General features: G+C 36.1%; 1 protein-coding gene across 1 annotated transcript in view; it reads right to left on the reverse strand.

Annotated features, from left to right (window-relative positions):
• Nucleotides 1–6,983: 6,983 nt before the first annotated feature.
• Nucleotides 6,984–17,970, reverse strand: part of LOC107876127 (probable enoyl-CoA hydratase 2, mitochondrial) — a 79,804-nt gene continuing 68,817 nt past the window's right edge. Inside the window, exon 8 of the transcript XR_007056701.1 lies at nucleotides 6,984–7,175. The gene's annotated coding sequence lies outside the window, so the exon portion shown is untranslated. The remainder of the gene's footprint in view (nucleotides 7,176–17,970) is intronic.

The following is a 17,970-nucleotide window of genomic DNA, read 5'->3' on the forward strand; positions in this document are numbered from 1 at the left end:
TTGTGTATTCAGTCATACGTCATACGTCAGTTCCGTCAGATATGCATGCATTTGAAATGGATGTTCAATAGAAAAGTCAGCTTATCAGTGTATTCAGTTCTGCGTTCAGGAGAACAACTCAGTAACAAATCCATGCATCAGATATGCATGATTCATTATGAGAATTCAGCCTATAAGTCGCTTTAGTTGTGTATTCCATGCATCAGATATGCACGTCCGGTATAAGAATTTAGAACATCAGTAGTTCCAGTCTTATAGTCATGTTTTAGATCAGTGTATTCTTTCTTAGAGAAACATATCATGTCCGCGTTATTCCATACCTCTAAGCTTCAATATGTTCGTCCCCATCATTCGAGGACGAATGATCCCAAGGGGGAGATAATGTAACACCCTATATTTTTGGGCTAGAGTTTAGACCGTCATTCAGACGTATATAGACCCAAACTGAATCATTCTTGTAACGCCCCGCATTTCGGGCTATAATATAGACCATGATTTTGATCCGTTGATAATCCCGAAGCCATAAATCCTATGCCAATATGGCATGTTAATTATTTTCTTAGTATGTGAATCCATTCAAGCTTGAATTTAGACCATAGAGGTCCTTCAACTCAAGGACGAGTTGAAACTATTTCAATCGATTAAGTTTTAGTGGACATTGTAATTTGTGTTAGCTTTCATCGACCATAACTCTCTGTATATGTCGAATTAGAGAGCCTACTATGTGTCAAATGATAGGTCTTTGAGTTAGCTTTCCAACGATACCAATTTTGCTAAAATTCGGTACCTGAGCAAGAAGTTATGGCCTTTCAAAGTAGTAGGCGGAGCCTATGTAAACATAGGCGATCGCATAGGCGGCGCCTATGTAAACATAGGTGATAGCATAGGCGGTGCCTATGTAAAGGTTTCAAGTGACTTAAACACTCCGTTTTTGGGGTAAAATGGTCCTTTTCCTCACCTATATATACGGCCAACACGGGATTTAATCCCTCAAACACCAAAATATTATCATATTCATCAAATTATCTCAAGAACACTCCTTAGGGTTTCAAAATAAAAACCCAAGCAACTCAAGATTCAATCGTGGGTTTTAGAAACTAATTGCATATTTGGAATCCTCTCAACGTAGTCTTCCAGAAGCACCTAATATTCATAGTAATCAAGGTACGTGGGTTTATCGAAAAAAAATCTCATGGGCCATAAAAATTCATGTTTCCAAATGGGGGGTTTTGAAGTTACGAATATGATTATGTTTTAAACGTTTTATGATATTGATTTGGCCCTTAGGCATACTCCCAAAGTGATTTGCTATATGATATATGTATATGCATGTATTCCGAAAAGATGTTAACTTGAGAGCATGAGTGATATGAAATTTCCTCTCTTGATGTGAATTTGTTTTAAATGTTCATATGATGTAAAATGTTTGAAAACATCTTAAAAAGCATGACATGAAATGTTTTGATAATTGATATGATTTTGACTTGAAAACGAGAGGGTTATTTGTGTTGAAACATGTGCAATACAATGGTTGAATGAGAAGAATAATGTGATATTGATGGCTTGGAAGTCGGGTATGACGATACCCTACAGAATATGATATGTGATTGAATCAGATAAAATTTGAATGCATTGATTTTTCATGAGATAGGTGGATGCCCGAAGAAGGCGATTGAGGGTAAGGGCTCATCGTTGGAAACCGTGTTTGCCGACACAAGAATTTGGTACCAGGCTAAGTGATCTTGAGTACTTGACTTTATGTCATTTCCAAATTGGGATTATAGGTAGGACCCCGGGCTAAGTTATCTTGTGCACTACCTGTAATACCCCGGGAAATTTTTCATTGAAATTTTGTGCGTAAACGTGTTGAGTTCTATCTTCTAGAATGAATTATAAATTTTTCATGTGGAATGTCTTAGATTATGACCGACCACTGTGTAGAGTATCGAATAAGCTTTCCAATGATATGTGGATCATCCAAAACGAACACCCGAGCAACGAGTTATGAACATTCCGATCGAACTGTGAATTGTAGTGGACAGTAAAACAGGAAAAAGTACTGAGGTCTGGCGTATTTTTTCTCCAACTTTAAACGATCATAACTCCTTGTACATAATGATCTGCGTGATCTACTATACATCAACGGAAATCTCTGCGAGTCCTTTTTCTAATGAAATTGGTTTCATCCAATTTGTCTATCGGAGCAAAAAGTTATGGTCGATCAACTTCAGCCTACCAAAAGCAAATTTTTGGGTCAAATTCAAATGATCGTAACTCCTCGTACACAATGATCTGGGTGAGATACTATATATCAACAAAAATATATGAGAGTCCTCTTTCTAGTGAAATTGGTTTCATCTAATTTGGATACCGGAGTAAAATGTTATGGTTGATCTACTTCAGACTATCAAAACAGTCCACCAAATGACAGATTCGAGATTTTTTTGATTTTTAGTGGCGTTTTGGTCATTCCCCCTCACCAAAAATCCGTCCAAACCCTATATTAAATCCTATTATAAGCATTATATGTTATATTTCATCAAATTCTCTCAAAAAGAAAGCCCAAAGATCCTACATACAACTTTAAGAACCTCCAAAGTTCACCATTAATTCTGCAAATTTATTCAAGATTCCAAGTTCCTAGTTCAAGAACTTCAAGAACCTCCAAAGTTCACCATTAATTCTGCAAATTTATTCAAGATTCCAAGTTCTTAGTTCAAGAACTCCAAGAACCATCATTCAAAGGCACGATTAACATCTCAAAATATGAGTATCAATTTAAAGTACATCATTCAAGGTATGTGGGGTTTTTCAACAAGAACTGTCATTCATTCTTGTGCCCAAAAGTAATTTTTTGTGCAAAGGCATGATTTTTATTTGACTTTTACGAATTTGAAGCATGAACCCATATCTTATGATGATTATTATGAAATCTTGATGTTTATAATTTTGAAAGATGAATTTACATGTGTGGAGATATATAGCATGAATCTTGAATGATATTTATCATGATTTTGATATTTGGGTCGTGAATCCCCATTAGAAATTGTATTTTTTTGAGAAAGTGTGTTATAAGTACATCGATGTTGAATATTTAAGATATTTTGAATGATTTGACCTTTTGGTCTTAATGGAGTTGTTTTGAACTCGAGTGTGAAACAAATCCACAACGTGGTTGATTTTGATAGATGGAAAGCATGATGACTCCCAATGTATATTTATATATTACTGAAATTGTTTTGTTGTGGATTGTCTTTGAAATGATTTGAGCTAAGTCCAGGAGAAATCTTTAGCACCGAGTGGGAGGTATAAAGCGACCTTACTTTCCTAGAACTACATGCCCCCGTAGGAGTGAGCCTGAGGCTGATTTATATAGTGATCACTAGTTTGTGTGGATTTGATATCGATAGTCCTAATCCGATGGCAAGGATAGGACGACTCTCCCCAACGTGGGTTGTACGTTGGACTCCATGTAGCTCACATGGTTTATGTCGGTTATAGGATCTCCCAGTGTGTGTGTTTCCTTGTGTCTATGGTGAATGGTGAAGTGATTTGAAAGTGGAATTTTGAAAGTTATTCTTTCGAAAGATTTAAATGATATTTACATTATGAGAATTGATATTCTTGATGAACTGAAAGTGATTGACAAATTATATGATAACTCACATGTGTTATTGTACTTATGTCATCCTCTTATGATTATGATTATTTTCTTCAGGCTATGTGATTCTTTCATACATCCTGCATATTTCTTATAAATGTTTATGATGATGATGTTTATGCAACTGCATACACCCTCCAAGTTCGGCAGTGATTTTCGGGAACGCTGTTCTATATTCTCTGTTGTGGTGAGTCCTTATGTTTCGAGGACGTGATGTCTGATGTTGGTTTCACGGAATTGTTTAAATTTAATAACTGAGTATGACTCAGTTGGGGCATGTCTCAATGGATCGCTGGTTTTATTGATTTTCTTAGAGGCTTGTCAGACTAGTATAGATGTTGGGAGTTGACTAATAAGTCGTATTTTGTTATCTTTCTAAAATTCTTTTATTCTTGAATGATGATTACTCTGTTGATATTTAAGGGTTATTTATGGAAACCCCATTGATTTGTGTTGAACTGAATGAAAACGGCTCAAAGGGTTAGCTTGGGGCTACTCGTAGCCTCAACCACTGTGTTACGCTTCGAGACCTATTTTTCGAGGCGTTACACTACCATTGGGTCGAGACACCATGCTGTGTGATATTGTGTCTCTTCTCCTCTCGTATACTCTAATCTCGGCGCAACCGGGGTTTGACAGTTGGTGTAAATTATGTAGGGTATTCCAGCTAGCTCAGCTGCATTTCATTGTTATTGAAAACAATTACATTATGCCCATGTGTTTTCAAATTATTTGATATGAAACTGTTTTCTAATGACTCTTACCTATATTGTCTTAAAATATTATACTTCTGTTTTGATTTCTCTGCGTACCATTAATTTTGTATCGACCCCCTTCCCTCCCAGGTTCGGACGCACAGTCTAGGGGTCTAGATAACCAGTACATTTCTTCCGACAGATCGCAGAATCAATTGGTGACCCTTCTATATTTCGGAAGGCCTGACGTCTGTAATTTCATTTATCATTTATTAGTTTTGGGTCTGCTGGGGGCCTTGTCCCTGTTTTCAGATAGACATTGTTTCAGTCATGTAGTAGAGATTTCGCAGACGGTATAGAGATGTTGTGTTGAGATTGTGGGACATTATTCCCCATTATTGCTTTCGTATGATTCCTTACCATGTTTCCGTAATATTGTTTATTTTTCGCATTTTTTATCATATGAATTATGTGCATGACTACCAGACAGATAGGGGTGTTTTGGGCCTTTATAGTTTGGGATACTCGTCATGGCCAGGGCCCCGGTTCGGGTCGTGACTCCAAGTCACCATTTTAAAATCCTTTTCAAAATAATTTGACTCTTTAAACTGATCCGTGAATAGAGATTCCGGCTAAGAAATTCTATTGACCGAGGAGAAGGTGTTAGGCACCTCTCGATCCCGTGGTTCGACCACGGTCGCTTGGTGGAGCTATCGGCTAATTCTGACACTATTAATGTATAAACCACATAACATGCAACAATCAAGCAAACAAACAAAAACTAAATCAAAATCCAAAATATAATGTTCAGTCCAATTATACAGTCCAAAGTAAAAAATGCAAAAAATTTAAATCCTATTCTAACCTATACTAAACTATTCTCCGACGTTTTACCCACTTCCTTGGGCCTACATCATGAACATCCTCAGGATACAAAAATACCTTGAGGCATTCCCAGGGCAAAATAATACAAGTACTTCGGGGCATTCCCCGGCCAAATGATACAAGTGATCCCAAAGAAATATAGTCAAAAACTATTCAATCACACCACTCAACTTTTATCAACTTTTTATTCCACCCCAAATCCATTTTAACCACATGATTAGCGCATGCTTCAATTATCCAATCACGTTTCAAAATCTGAAACCAATATCAAATACAAACATCTAACGAAGATTCAAACTAAACATACAACACATAAATCACCCACACCCATAACATCAATAAAAAATCAAGATAAAGTAAAGATCAGGAGAAGAAATGGACGTCAATGAAACTTGTCCTTGTTTATAATAAAGAAATCTAAAATCAAAATCCTCAAACCAGAACCTCAACACGAATCTCCAAATTGAATTCCAACTTTGAGATTGACAGCGATGGACCGATTGAGATGAACAGATTTCTAATCCATGAATACTGACCACTTAATCGTAAAGACCCCAAAATCTGATATCCAAAATGAACCGTGAGAATAAACTAACCCAAAACCCAGTCAACACGATAGAAGAACAAAATCTGTGTAGCCTGAGCTCCGGTGAGCTTAGGTGGTGGCAAAAAAAATGATGAGTCAAGATGGATTCTGGCGAGTTTCAATGTTTATTGGCTGGGTTTGCCCATTTTTGATCACTTCCTCCTTTCTGCTATCTCCCTCGCATCTCTTTTCTCTACCTAACACTCTCTCGATTTGGCTTCCCCAATCTCTTTCCCTCTCTATTCCAATCTCTCCCTAAAAATGTAAAATTTGGTGTTTGTGCGTGTATGTATGTTACAGTGTGTGTGAATCTACACCCTCCTAAGAAACCATGGAAAAATTGAGGTGAGGGTCATTCTTTTTGTGGTAAGGTTAAGTAGTGTTTTGCATACCAATTCCAAGAAAGGGAGTGTTCCTTCAGATGGTGAAGAAGAGGCAACCCCCCCCCCCCCCCCCCAAAAAAAAATCCCCCCTGTGTTCTCGTTAATGAAGGAGTATGTGTACAAGAGAATGGCTATGATGATGTGGGTTATTTGTGATGATTATGTGTGTATATATGCCTTTTCCATTTGTTATTGTGGGCCTCCTCTTTTCTATTTTTGTTATTGTGAGGATAAAATGTGAGTGAGGTGGTACGTGGGTATGAGTGAGGTGGGGTAGGGGTTAGAATTAGGTGATTAGGATAAAGTTTGTTAGGATTAATTAAAAATAAGATAAAAATTTTTAGGGGTTGTTATTTTTGTCATTTTATGGAGGGATAATTACATAGTTGAGGGTACACAATAGGATAAGGTAAAGTTGAGTAAAAGTGACACCGGGGAGGGACAAAATTAGGTGTCTACATCATTCCCCCTTTGAATGTAAACATGACATGTTTTCAGACAAAGAAGTAGACAACGATACAAAATTTATCCCGACCATTATTTAAAGAAACAGAAGGAAGAAGAGAAGTCGGGTCTTGACTTTGGACATCCTACCTACCCAAGTTGAGAGGGAATCATGTCAGGGTTATCTCAAAGGATTGGAGAGAGAAGGACTATACCGAGTTGGAGAGTCGAGTGAGGTTCCATCGAGGTTTCGGTCCGCGGTTCTGTCATTACATCAAAAATTAAAATTACAAGTTAAAACATAAATGAAATTATAAAATCCTATCAATGCAGCTTCTTTTGGACTCTTGACTTGAGTTGCATCACCCTATTCTTCAGGCGGGCTCCTGATTTGCAATTTCATCACTTGTTGCTTGGTTTTCAATTGCTTCACCTTGTTGCTTAACTTTCTATTTATTCACCCTGTGCTTCGGGCGGGCTCTTAACTTGAGATTTCATTACTCTGTTCTTCAGGTGGGCTTCTGAAATCACATCAAAACTAAATAGAAAATTATCCCAAACAAAGATTGTTATAAAGAAAATTTCTTTTGCCAGAAAAGTAAAGTTACAAAAACAAGAATTAAATTTTTCCCAGTTTATCATCAAAGGACTTTGTGAACATCACATCATTATAGGATTCAAGGAGAATGACTCGACTAAAAGGTACGTCTTAAAGGAATCAAGGGAAATGACTCGACTAAAAGGTTCGTCTTATAAGAATCAAAATTTAAGCTAGGAAGTGCATCACCTAAAAATCAAAATTCAAATTATCCAATCAAGAAAGTGCATCTCCTTACCAATGTTGCTTGAATTATTAAAACAAGGAAGTGCATCTCCTTACCAATGTCGCTTGAATTACCAAAATAAGGAAGTGTGTCTCGTTACCAATGTTGCTTGAATTTTTAAATTAAGGAAGTGCATCTCCTTACCAATACCGCTTGAATTACAAAAATAAAGAAGTCTATTTCCTTAATAATGTTGCTTGAATTGACCAAATAAGAAAGTGCATCTCCTTACAAATATTGCTTGAATTACCAAACAAGGAAGTGCGTCTCCTTACAAATTTTGCTTGAATTACCAATCAAGGAAGTGCGTCTCCTTACAAATGTTGCTTGGATTACCCAAACAAAGAAGTGTGTCTCCTTACAAATGGTGCTGGAATTACCTGAACAAGGAAGTGTGTCTCCTTACCAATGTTGCTTGAATTGTCTCAAATAAGGAAGTGCATCTCCTTACAAATGCCGCTTGAATTACCCAACAAGGAAATAAGTCTCCTTACAAATGTTTCTTGAATTGCCCCAAACAAGGAAGTGCATCTCCTTATAAATGTCTCTTGAATTATCCAAACAAGGAAGTGTGTCTCCTAAGGGTCAACTGGAATGACTCGACTAGAACATGCGACTTCTAGGAGTGAAGGTTAAATTTAGGAATTGCATCACCTAATAAATGAAATCTGGATTACTCAAATAAGGAGGTGCATCTCCTAGGGGTTAAGTGGAAGGACTCATCTAGAAAGTGCAATTTGTAGGAGTGAAGGTTCAATTTAGGAAGTGCATCACCTAATAAATAGAACTGAATCATCCGAACAAGGAAGTGTGTCTCCTAGATATATTGAATTATGAGTTTTACCATGGTTTTGATTACCCAACTTGTGCAACAACATTGCCTCTTGCATTTGTAGAAGGGAGAAATAACGGCCTTTGATGTTTAGGCTCTGAAATCCTTGATCCAAATGCAACATGTGTTCCTTTTTCATACAAAGAAAACTTGTGAGTTTAAAAACATGGTCGATGGTTTGTGGCTTTAGCGTTCGCAACAATCACTCTTGCCCCAGTCACATTTAACCTTGATTTCGACCATTAGCATATGTCATTGACTTACTGCATCATTGATCCACACTCAGATTATTACGAATGACTCTGAAACAAACACGGTATCTCTGCTTTGCCATGCTCCTCAGAGAAACCCTTTGAACCCTGATATTTCCATGAGTTCTCAAACTTGTCTGTTGACAAAATTTTTGGTATGCCTTATTTCGGCTCACAATCATGTCTTTTGCATGTGCTGGCCCTTTTGTCTTTCTTTGTGAAATTGAAGAAGCTAGTAGCCAGTTTTGAGATCTTTTCTCACTTGTTTTGACACAAACTTGACTCAAAGACAAGAGAAAAAATGACAATGATTTTATTTGGACAACTTACTGAAGAAAACAAAATAAAAATAAAGAGAAGAAAGAAAAGACAATGAATGTCCCCATTTGAAATAAAGAAATGAAAAATTTATCTTGAAATGACTGTCAACTCTAATTATTATGTCATGCATTTTGGATCAAGCTGCCTGATCTTTCCATCCAAACTTTCTACCAATTGTTGTTGAGTTAATGACTCTGAAACTAAGTTACTTGCTTGAACCCATTGTATTTGAAGAGCTCATTCAGCTAGTGACATATTGAAGAATTTTTACCAATAAGCCTCTCTCATTTTTCTCTCAACTCACCATTGTCTTATGGTGCCCATGAGGATTTTAACCAATAAGACTCTTTTATTTTTATCTGTCTCAACTTACCATCACCTTATGGTGCCCGTAAGGCTTTTCACCAGTAAGACTCTCATTTTCATTTCTCTCCTGATTTTTTATGCTGAGGAAGACAAGTAGTTCCCAAAATGCGTTATCCATATCCATTGCATACTTAGACTAAGCATTCTCAAAGATTGATATGAAGGTATTTGTTTGGTTGTAACTTGACTTTTGGATAGGGTTAGAAAGAATGGATGGCATGGGGACCAAATGACCCTTGATGTGGGGTGGGACTTACAACTTTTGGAATCGACTCAAACAATGAGGATCAACTCATGCCCCAGTTTTTTTTGACTGGGCAATACTAAATTTTATTTGATTGGACCGAGCCCTGAGTAGGGCAGCCTACGTATCTCACCCCCAAAAGAGGAGAATCAGGTCACGCGTAGTTCTGGCAGTTTGTTCTTTCACTTGATTCTAATTTTTCTTTTGTTGACTCTTTTTCTCTTTGGATTTTTCTGACTCTATTTGTCTTAAAACTTTTTTTCTTTTTGGACATATTTTCTCTTTCTTCTCTTTTTTTTGAACTTTTTCTGACTCTATTATTTTGCTCGACACTTTTCTTTTGAGCTTTGCTGACTATATTGATTCGAAAAGAGGGGTATGAAAGAAAATAGCACTAAGGCTCAAATGGGGTAAACAAAGGATGACACAATGTTTGGATGGCAGAATGAAATGTCTTTATCATATCAATCCTTGAGAATGCAAGTACATAACATGCAATTGGAAAATGGGAGATAAAGAGTCATGTGTGAAACTTTAATAGCACTAACTTAAACTGAACGTGTGTCACTTCTTCTTCTATACTTGTCCAGTATATAACTCTACCTTTGTTATGCATCCCTCACATCAAGTGATTCAGGATTTTGTGGGGCTGATTATATTCTCATTTCTCTTGATATAGAGATCACACATCCACTATTTGACCTAATTGGGACCCGCCTTTCGATCAATAACAAAGTTGTTCTTGTGATTCTCCAAATAATTGCCTTAACTTGTCACCAAATATCTCAGCACTCTATCTATTTTCTCATATGCTCTTTTTTTTTTAACTTTAACCCTCTAATTCAATGTTCATGCTTAAACTGGATTTTAAGATCTGGCTGAAAATTTCACTAGCATGTCATATCACTAGAGTCAACATAAAATGTACTATGTAAAGAAAACAAACAAACAACATATATTTAAAACACAAAGAAAAATAGGACACTTCATTTAGTTGAAACAAAAGGACAAAACATGATAGATCCTGAACTACAACCCTAAAATAATTTGAATAATAGAAAATAAAACAACATAAGCTACCAAACCCCTTCCTAGTAAGGAGAGGGGTGACTTCTCAATTGCTCAGCCTGACATCTTAGCCACTGGTTTGCATATCAGCATGACTAGAGCTTTCCTCACTGTCAATGTTCTGCACCATGACTGATTTATCTTGAATCATCTTTTTAATTTCTCTTTTCAAAGAACGATAATCTTCAATACTGTGACCCTGAACATCAGAATGATATGCACATTGTACATTAGGATCAAAACTTCTTGAATGTAGGTCAGAAGTATACCCAAGAAGAGGAGTGATCATGCCCTGTTGTACCAATCTCTAAAATAAACTTGCATATGACTCTCCAATTGGTGTGAAGCTATCCCTCTACTTCTGTCTCATTTCATTGTTTAGCTTAAATTGAAAACCAGGCCTAGAAGGGCTTCGGTATGTATGTGGAGTTGGAGGATAACTCAGCAGAGTTGGCGCACGCCAGTGTGGGTAAGATGGATGTTGAACATAATGTTGCATATTATACACTTGATATAGAGGTGGGGGAATGGGATATAATGGATTTTGGTAAAGATTCTATGGAGCTTGAGCATAAACTTGGGTTTGAGCCCGTGGGTAACGATGGTGTGGTCCTCTTGCCCGTTCCTGTTGTCCAACTGCAATGGTAGATGCATCTTCCTCATTATTCTTTCCTCTAATACTTCTCGAACCTTTTTGTATTGCTTGAGTAGTCGTTTTCAATGTTGCAAAACTCACAATGTGACCGGTCTTAATTCCATCCTCTATCATCTCCCCCATTTTGATGACCTCAATAAATGGCTTGCCTAATACAGGTAACAAGTGTTGATAATATGTTTCATCCTGTGCTTGAATAAATGCCTCCACTATCTTACTTTATTTCATTGGTGGCTTTACCCTAGCAGCTTGTTCACGCCATCTAATTGCATACTCTCTGAAATTTTCAGTACTCTTTTTCTTCATATTAGTCAGGGATTTCTCATCAGGAATCAAATCCATATTTTATTGAAATTGTTGCATGAATTCATTAGCCAGGTCATCCTAGCTGTTTCACTTGTTGATGTCTTGGTCAACAAACCATTTTGAAGCTAGACCTGAAAGACTCTCACCAAAATATGCCATGAGTAATTCTTTCTTCCCTCCAGCGCCCCTTAACTGGTTGCAATAGCGTCTCAAATTTGCTACAGGATCACCATGTCCATCATACTTCTCAAACTTCAGTATTTTAAAACCAAGAGGAAGATGTACACCTGGAAACATGTATAGATCTTTATATGAGACACTTTTGTACCCCCCAAGTCCTTGCAAGTTTTCATAGTCAGTTCCAAACTTCTCAATTTTCTGGCCATTTCCTCTTTTTCTTCTGTCATATCAGGCTTCTCAGTGTTAGGAGGAAATCCAGGCAGTTAAGTGCAGTCGTAAGGACTAGTCAACTTAAATGTGGGCTCGGGAGCATAATACTGATCACTAGAATTCAATACAGGGTCGCTTGTAGAGTGAGGAATCACAACCATTAGATTGACCTTAAAAGCAGGAGGTTCAGACGGGAGTGGGGCTGCAAAAGCATGAATAGTAGGCGAAGCCGAGCATGTGGTAATTTTGTATTGAAGAGCGAGGAAATGAATAGTGGAAGTATTTGGATACTGTTGCCCCGAACTAGGTCCTGATGCATATTGTGGCGTGTCGACCAAAATAGGGAATTGTGCATGTGACACTAGAGGTAAACTAGAAAGATATTCCAGATTATCAGTGGGAAATAGAGGAGGCGGCAACCCATTATCCCAAGCTCGATGCATTTCTATCATTTGCTGCCTTAATTTCTGAATCTCTTTATTAGCTCCTACATTCTCATTCCCTGAACTCCCTATCTGATTAGTGACAACTAACTCTGTATCCTTGTTGGCCATAACTTTCTCTATGACTTGGAGTGATATGGAGCACCAGCCAAAATGCCACAAACCAACCACCTTAAACTAACTGGAAAAGAGATAGAAAATGCGTTAGAGTTTAACAGTTTTCAAAACCTCTTTTTTTTTTTGAAAAGATCACGAAACCCTAAAGGGGCGCCTACATATCTCACTCCCGAGAGAGGAGAATCAGGTGTGCGTAGTTCGTGAAGTCTTGCCAGAATGGCCAATTAATTCTTTTTCCTTTCTTTTTTTCTTTTTCTTAAAACTTTAAAAAAGAAAGGAAATAACAAATTGTTAAAAGAATTGACAATTTTTTTTTCATTTTTCAAGTTTAAACTCCAATACAAAATGAAACTTAAGATTACCAAAGAAAAATCTTTTTGGGTTTTCGATTTTGAATTTCATAAGAAAATGAAACTTGAACTTATTAAATGAAAAATCTTTTTTGTAGTTTTCTTTTAAAGGTATATATGAAACACCTACTCTAATAAAGAGTGAAGAAATTTTTTTTTTTTTTGAATTTTGTAAATAAAATCAACCAAAAATGGAACCTACGACTATTAAGGACAATCTTTTTGTATTTTTTTTCGAGGCATATGTGAAACACCTACTCTAAATAAATAGTAAAGAATTTTTTTTTTTAATTTTTTTAAATAAGATCCCCAAACCAACAATAGGCTGCCTAAGTATCTCACTCCCGAAAGAGCAGAATCAGGGGTGCGTAGTTCATTCAGATTGGACAATTAATGATTAAATAACAAGCTAGACCTTGACTTAAGAGATACGACCGAAGACAGACGATGAACCACGTTAATAAAATCTTTTGAGTTTTCATTTTGACACTTCACAGAAAAATAACATCAACAACTATGAAAGAGAAATCTTTTTGATATTTTCGTTATATGAAATGTACAAAATTTCTACCATTTTTTTTTCATTTTTCTTTTATAAAAACTCCTATGAATGAAAAATCTTTTTGAAGTTTTCGATTCGCCTTTTCTCCTTTTTCCCTTTTTTTATTTTTTCATGCCCACACACTTTACTTCTAACACATGCTTTCCCCTACATCAGTCTATCAAATGACCACGTTACCCTCAAAGATCAACATTTAGCACATAGGGATGCTTTAGAGGTGAGTCTCCTACAAAGGACCAAGTGGGTCCTGCTAGGTCTCAATATGATGCAGATAAGCATGACCTAAAGGCCGACCTATGCTGGGGTTCACTAATAAGGCTGTTCAGGGGAGCATATGGTCAATAGTGGCTGCTTTGGCTATCCACCTACTCCATACCAGCCAACGGCTCCCCCTCCTAAAATAAGGGTGACTCAACTATAGGTTGTGTACACAGCGTGTACTACAGAACTTGTTGCATAAAGAATGACTCGGGTTATGCACATGATGCCATATATAAAGCGGTAGCACATAAGATAAAAACTATAAACAAAGAGCACGTAGGCACTCAACAATGATAAAATAAACAACAAACAATGTTTACACACCCATAATGTCAAACTAAGCTGATACAACTCCAAAAAATAAGCTCGAATTCTGAAAAGGTTCCCCAGCAGAGTGCCAAACTAAGTGCCAAACTAAGCAAAAAATATCTACACACCTATAGTGCCAAACTAAGCCAATACAACTCCAAAATAAGATCTAATTCTAAAAAAGTTCCCAGCAGAGTCGCTAAATCTGTCACACCCCTTTTTTAACTCCAAAAAGATTCATTTTATGGTTTAAAAGGGTTTTTATTGGTAAGTGACAAAAATGAAGATTTGTTCTAAAAAAGGATTATTTTTACATTCAAAACTCAGAGTCGCCACTTGGCATAAATTCGGTGTGCCAAGTCACCATTGGAAAATCCTTTTCAAAATGATTTGACTCTTTAAACTGGTCCGCGAATAGAGATTTCGGCTAAGGAATTCTGTTGACCGAGTTAAGGTGTTAGGCACCCCTCGATCCCGTGGTTTAACCACGGTTGCTTGGTAGAGCTATCGGCTAATTATAACACTACGAATGTATAAACCACATAACATGCAACAATCAAGCAAACAAACACAAAACAAATCAAAATTCAAAATATAATGTGCAGTCCAATTATATAGTCTAAAGTAAAAAAATGCAACGAGTTATGAACATTCTGATCGAACTGTGAATAGTAGTGGACAGTAAAATAGGAAAAAGTATTGAGGCCTGGCGTATTATTGCTCCAAGTTTAAATGATCATAAATCCTTATACATAATGATCTGGATGATCTACTATATATCAACAGAAAGCTTTACGAGTCCTCTTTCCAATGAAATTAGTTTCATCCAATTTGTCTATCGGAGCAAAAAGTTATGGTCGATCTACTTCAGCCTATCAAAAGCGAATTTTTGGGTCAACTTCAAATGATCATAACTCCTCGTAAACAATGATCTGGGTGAGATACTATATATCAACGGAAATATATGAGAGTCCTCTTTCTAATGAAATTAGTTTCATCCAATTTGGATATCGGAGTAAAACATTATTGTTGATCTACTTCAGACTATCAAAACAGTCCACCAAAGAACAAATTCGAGAATTATTTGATTTTAGGGGCATTTTGGTCATTCCCCCTCACCCAAAATCCATCCAAACCCTATATTAAAGCCTTTTAGGATCATTATTTGTTATATTTCATCAAATTCCCTAAAAAAGAAAACCCTAAGCTCCTACATCCAACTTCAAGAACCTCCAAAGTTCACCATTAATTCTGCAAATTTATTCAAGATTCCAAGTTCCTAGTTCAAGAACTTCAAGAGCCTCCAAAGTTCACCATTAATTCTACAAATTTATTCAAGATTCTAAGTTCCTAGTTCAAGAACTCCAAGAACCATCGTTCAAAGGCACGATTAACACCTCAAAAATGACTATCGATCTTAAGTTCATCATTCAAGGTATGTGGGGTTTTTCAACAAGAACTGTCATTCATTCTTGTGCCCAAAAGTAATTTTTTGTGCAAAGGAATGATTTTTATTTGATTTTTACGAATTTGAAGCATGAACCCATATCTTATGATGATTATTATGAAATCTTGATGTTTATGATTTTTAAAGATGAATTTACATGTGTGGAGATATAAAGCATGAATCTTGAACGATACTTATCATGATTTTGATATTTGGGTTGTGAATCCCCATTGGAAATTATGTTTTTTGAGAAAGTGTGTGTTATAAGAACTTTGATGTTGAATATTTGAGATATTTGGAATGATTTGACCTTTTGGTCTTAATGGAGTTGTTTTGAACTCGAGTGTGAAAGAAATCCACAACGTGGTTGATTTTGATAGATGGGAAGCATGATGGCTCCCGATGTATATTTATATATTACTGAAATTGCTTTGTTGTGGATTATCTTTGAAATGATCTGAGCTAAGTCCGGGAGAAATTTTTAGCACCGAGTAGGAGGTATAAAGCGACTTTAGTTCCTTAGAACTACGAGCCCCAGTAGGAGTGAGCCTGAGGCTGATTTATATAGTGATCACTAGTTTGTGTGGATTTGATATCGATAGTCCTAATCCGATGGCAAGGATAGGATGGTTCTCCCCAACGTGGGTTGTACGTTGGACTCCATGTATCTTCCATGGTTTATGTCGGTTATAAGATCTCCCAGTGTGTGTGTTTCCTTGTGTCTATGGTGAATGGTGAAGTGATTTGAAAGTGGAATTGTGAAAGTTATTCTTTCAAAAGATTTAAATGATATTTACATTTTGAGAATTGATATTCTTGATGAACTGAAAGTGATTGACAAATTATATGATGACTCACATGTGTTATTGTACTTATTTCATCCTCTCATGATTATGATGATTTTCTTCGGACTATGTGAGTCTTTCATACATCCTGCATATTTCTTATACATATTTATGATGATGATTTTATACAACTGCATACACCCCTATATACTCGGTTCTTTTCCATGGTACTGACCTACATCTTCGGATGTGGACTGCATTTTTTCGGAATGTAGGTTCAGATGCTCAGTTTCAGGTTCTACAGTGATTCTTCGGGCACGCTATTCTACATCCTCTATTGTGGTGAGTTCTCATGTTCCGAGGATGTGATGTCTGATGTTGGTTTCACGCAATTGTTTGCATTTGATAACTGAGTATGAGTCAGTTGGGGCATGTCTCAATTGATCACTGGTTTTATTAATATTCTTAGAGGCTTGTCAGACCAGTATAGATGTTGGGAGATGACTAATAAGTCGTATTTTGTTATCTTTCTGAAATTCTTTTATTCTTGGATGATGATTACTTTGTTGATATTTGAGGGTTATTTATGAAAACCTCGTTGATTTTTGTTGAATTGAATGAAAATGGCTCAAAGGGTTAGCTTGGGGCTACTCGTAGCCTCAAGCACCGTGTGACGCTTCGGGACCCATTTTCCGGGGCGTTACAATACGTTACTTAATTTTTTATGTGAATATGTATAAAATTTGTTAATATTGATTATAATATAAGCTTTTATTTGTATGTGTAGGGGTGGGCATTCGGTTTGTTCAGTTTGATTGTTGAATATCGGTTCAATTTTTTGATATTCGGATTGACGAAAATGAAAACCATAACCAAACCAAAATTATTTTGATTTGGTTCAGTTTTTACAAATTTGGTTCGGTTATTTTGGATTTTTATTTCGATTTTAAAGATTAAAGTAGTGAGCAATTAAAATTGATGATTTTTCTAGAAAAATAATCTTTTTTCCAAACATACATTTCATTTCCAAATACAATTAATTCAACACGCATGAAATAACCATAAATATTGACCTCACTGAGTCATTGCCGCGTGACGATAGTGGCCACACTCAGCAGCGACTGCCGACGGCAGTGACGAACTGAGCAAACGACTGTCGTTGGTGATGTTGAAATTTCAAATGAACTAACGAACTAAGGATGGTTGAGCGCCGCTGCAGCCTTCACGTTAATGTTAGGGTCTAAAGCAAAGCAGTATATTAGGATTTAGGGTTACTAAATGATTATTATTTATATATTTATATGTTATATCAGATTATATTATATTTTTAGTATATTTACATGTATATTAAATTATATATATATATATATATATATTATAATATATTATTTATATAATTTTGGTTTTTCGATTTATTAGAATTTTCTTTTTGTAAATCAAAAAATCAAACCGTTTAACCAAATTTCTAAAATTTTAAATTGAAACCAATCTGTAAAACAAAAAAACCAAACCAAAATTAAATTTTGGATCATTTTTTTTGTCGGTTTAAACCAAAATATGTCCAGCCCTAAGTATGTGCAATCGTATAAATTAAAGAGTGGCAATTAACCCTAAAAATTAGTATCGAATTTGTATATGAGAAATAAATCTTTATATTAATTTTGCTTATAATTTATTTTTCTGAAAATGTATTGATACAGTTATCATGATTGATACATCTTCAACAACAATGTCAATGCTCTCGAAAGAAACTACAAAAATTGAAATGTCCACTTGCCGAATCTA

This window comes from Capsicum annuum, chromosome 6 (genome assembly GCF_002878395.1).
Source record: "Capsicum annuum cultivar UCD-10X-F1 chromosome 6, UCD10Xv1.1, whole genome shotgun sequence".
NCBI lineage: Eukaryota > Viridiplantae > Streptophyta > Magnoliopsida > Solanales > Solanaceae > Capsicum > Capsicum annuum.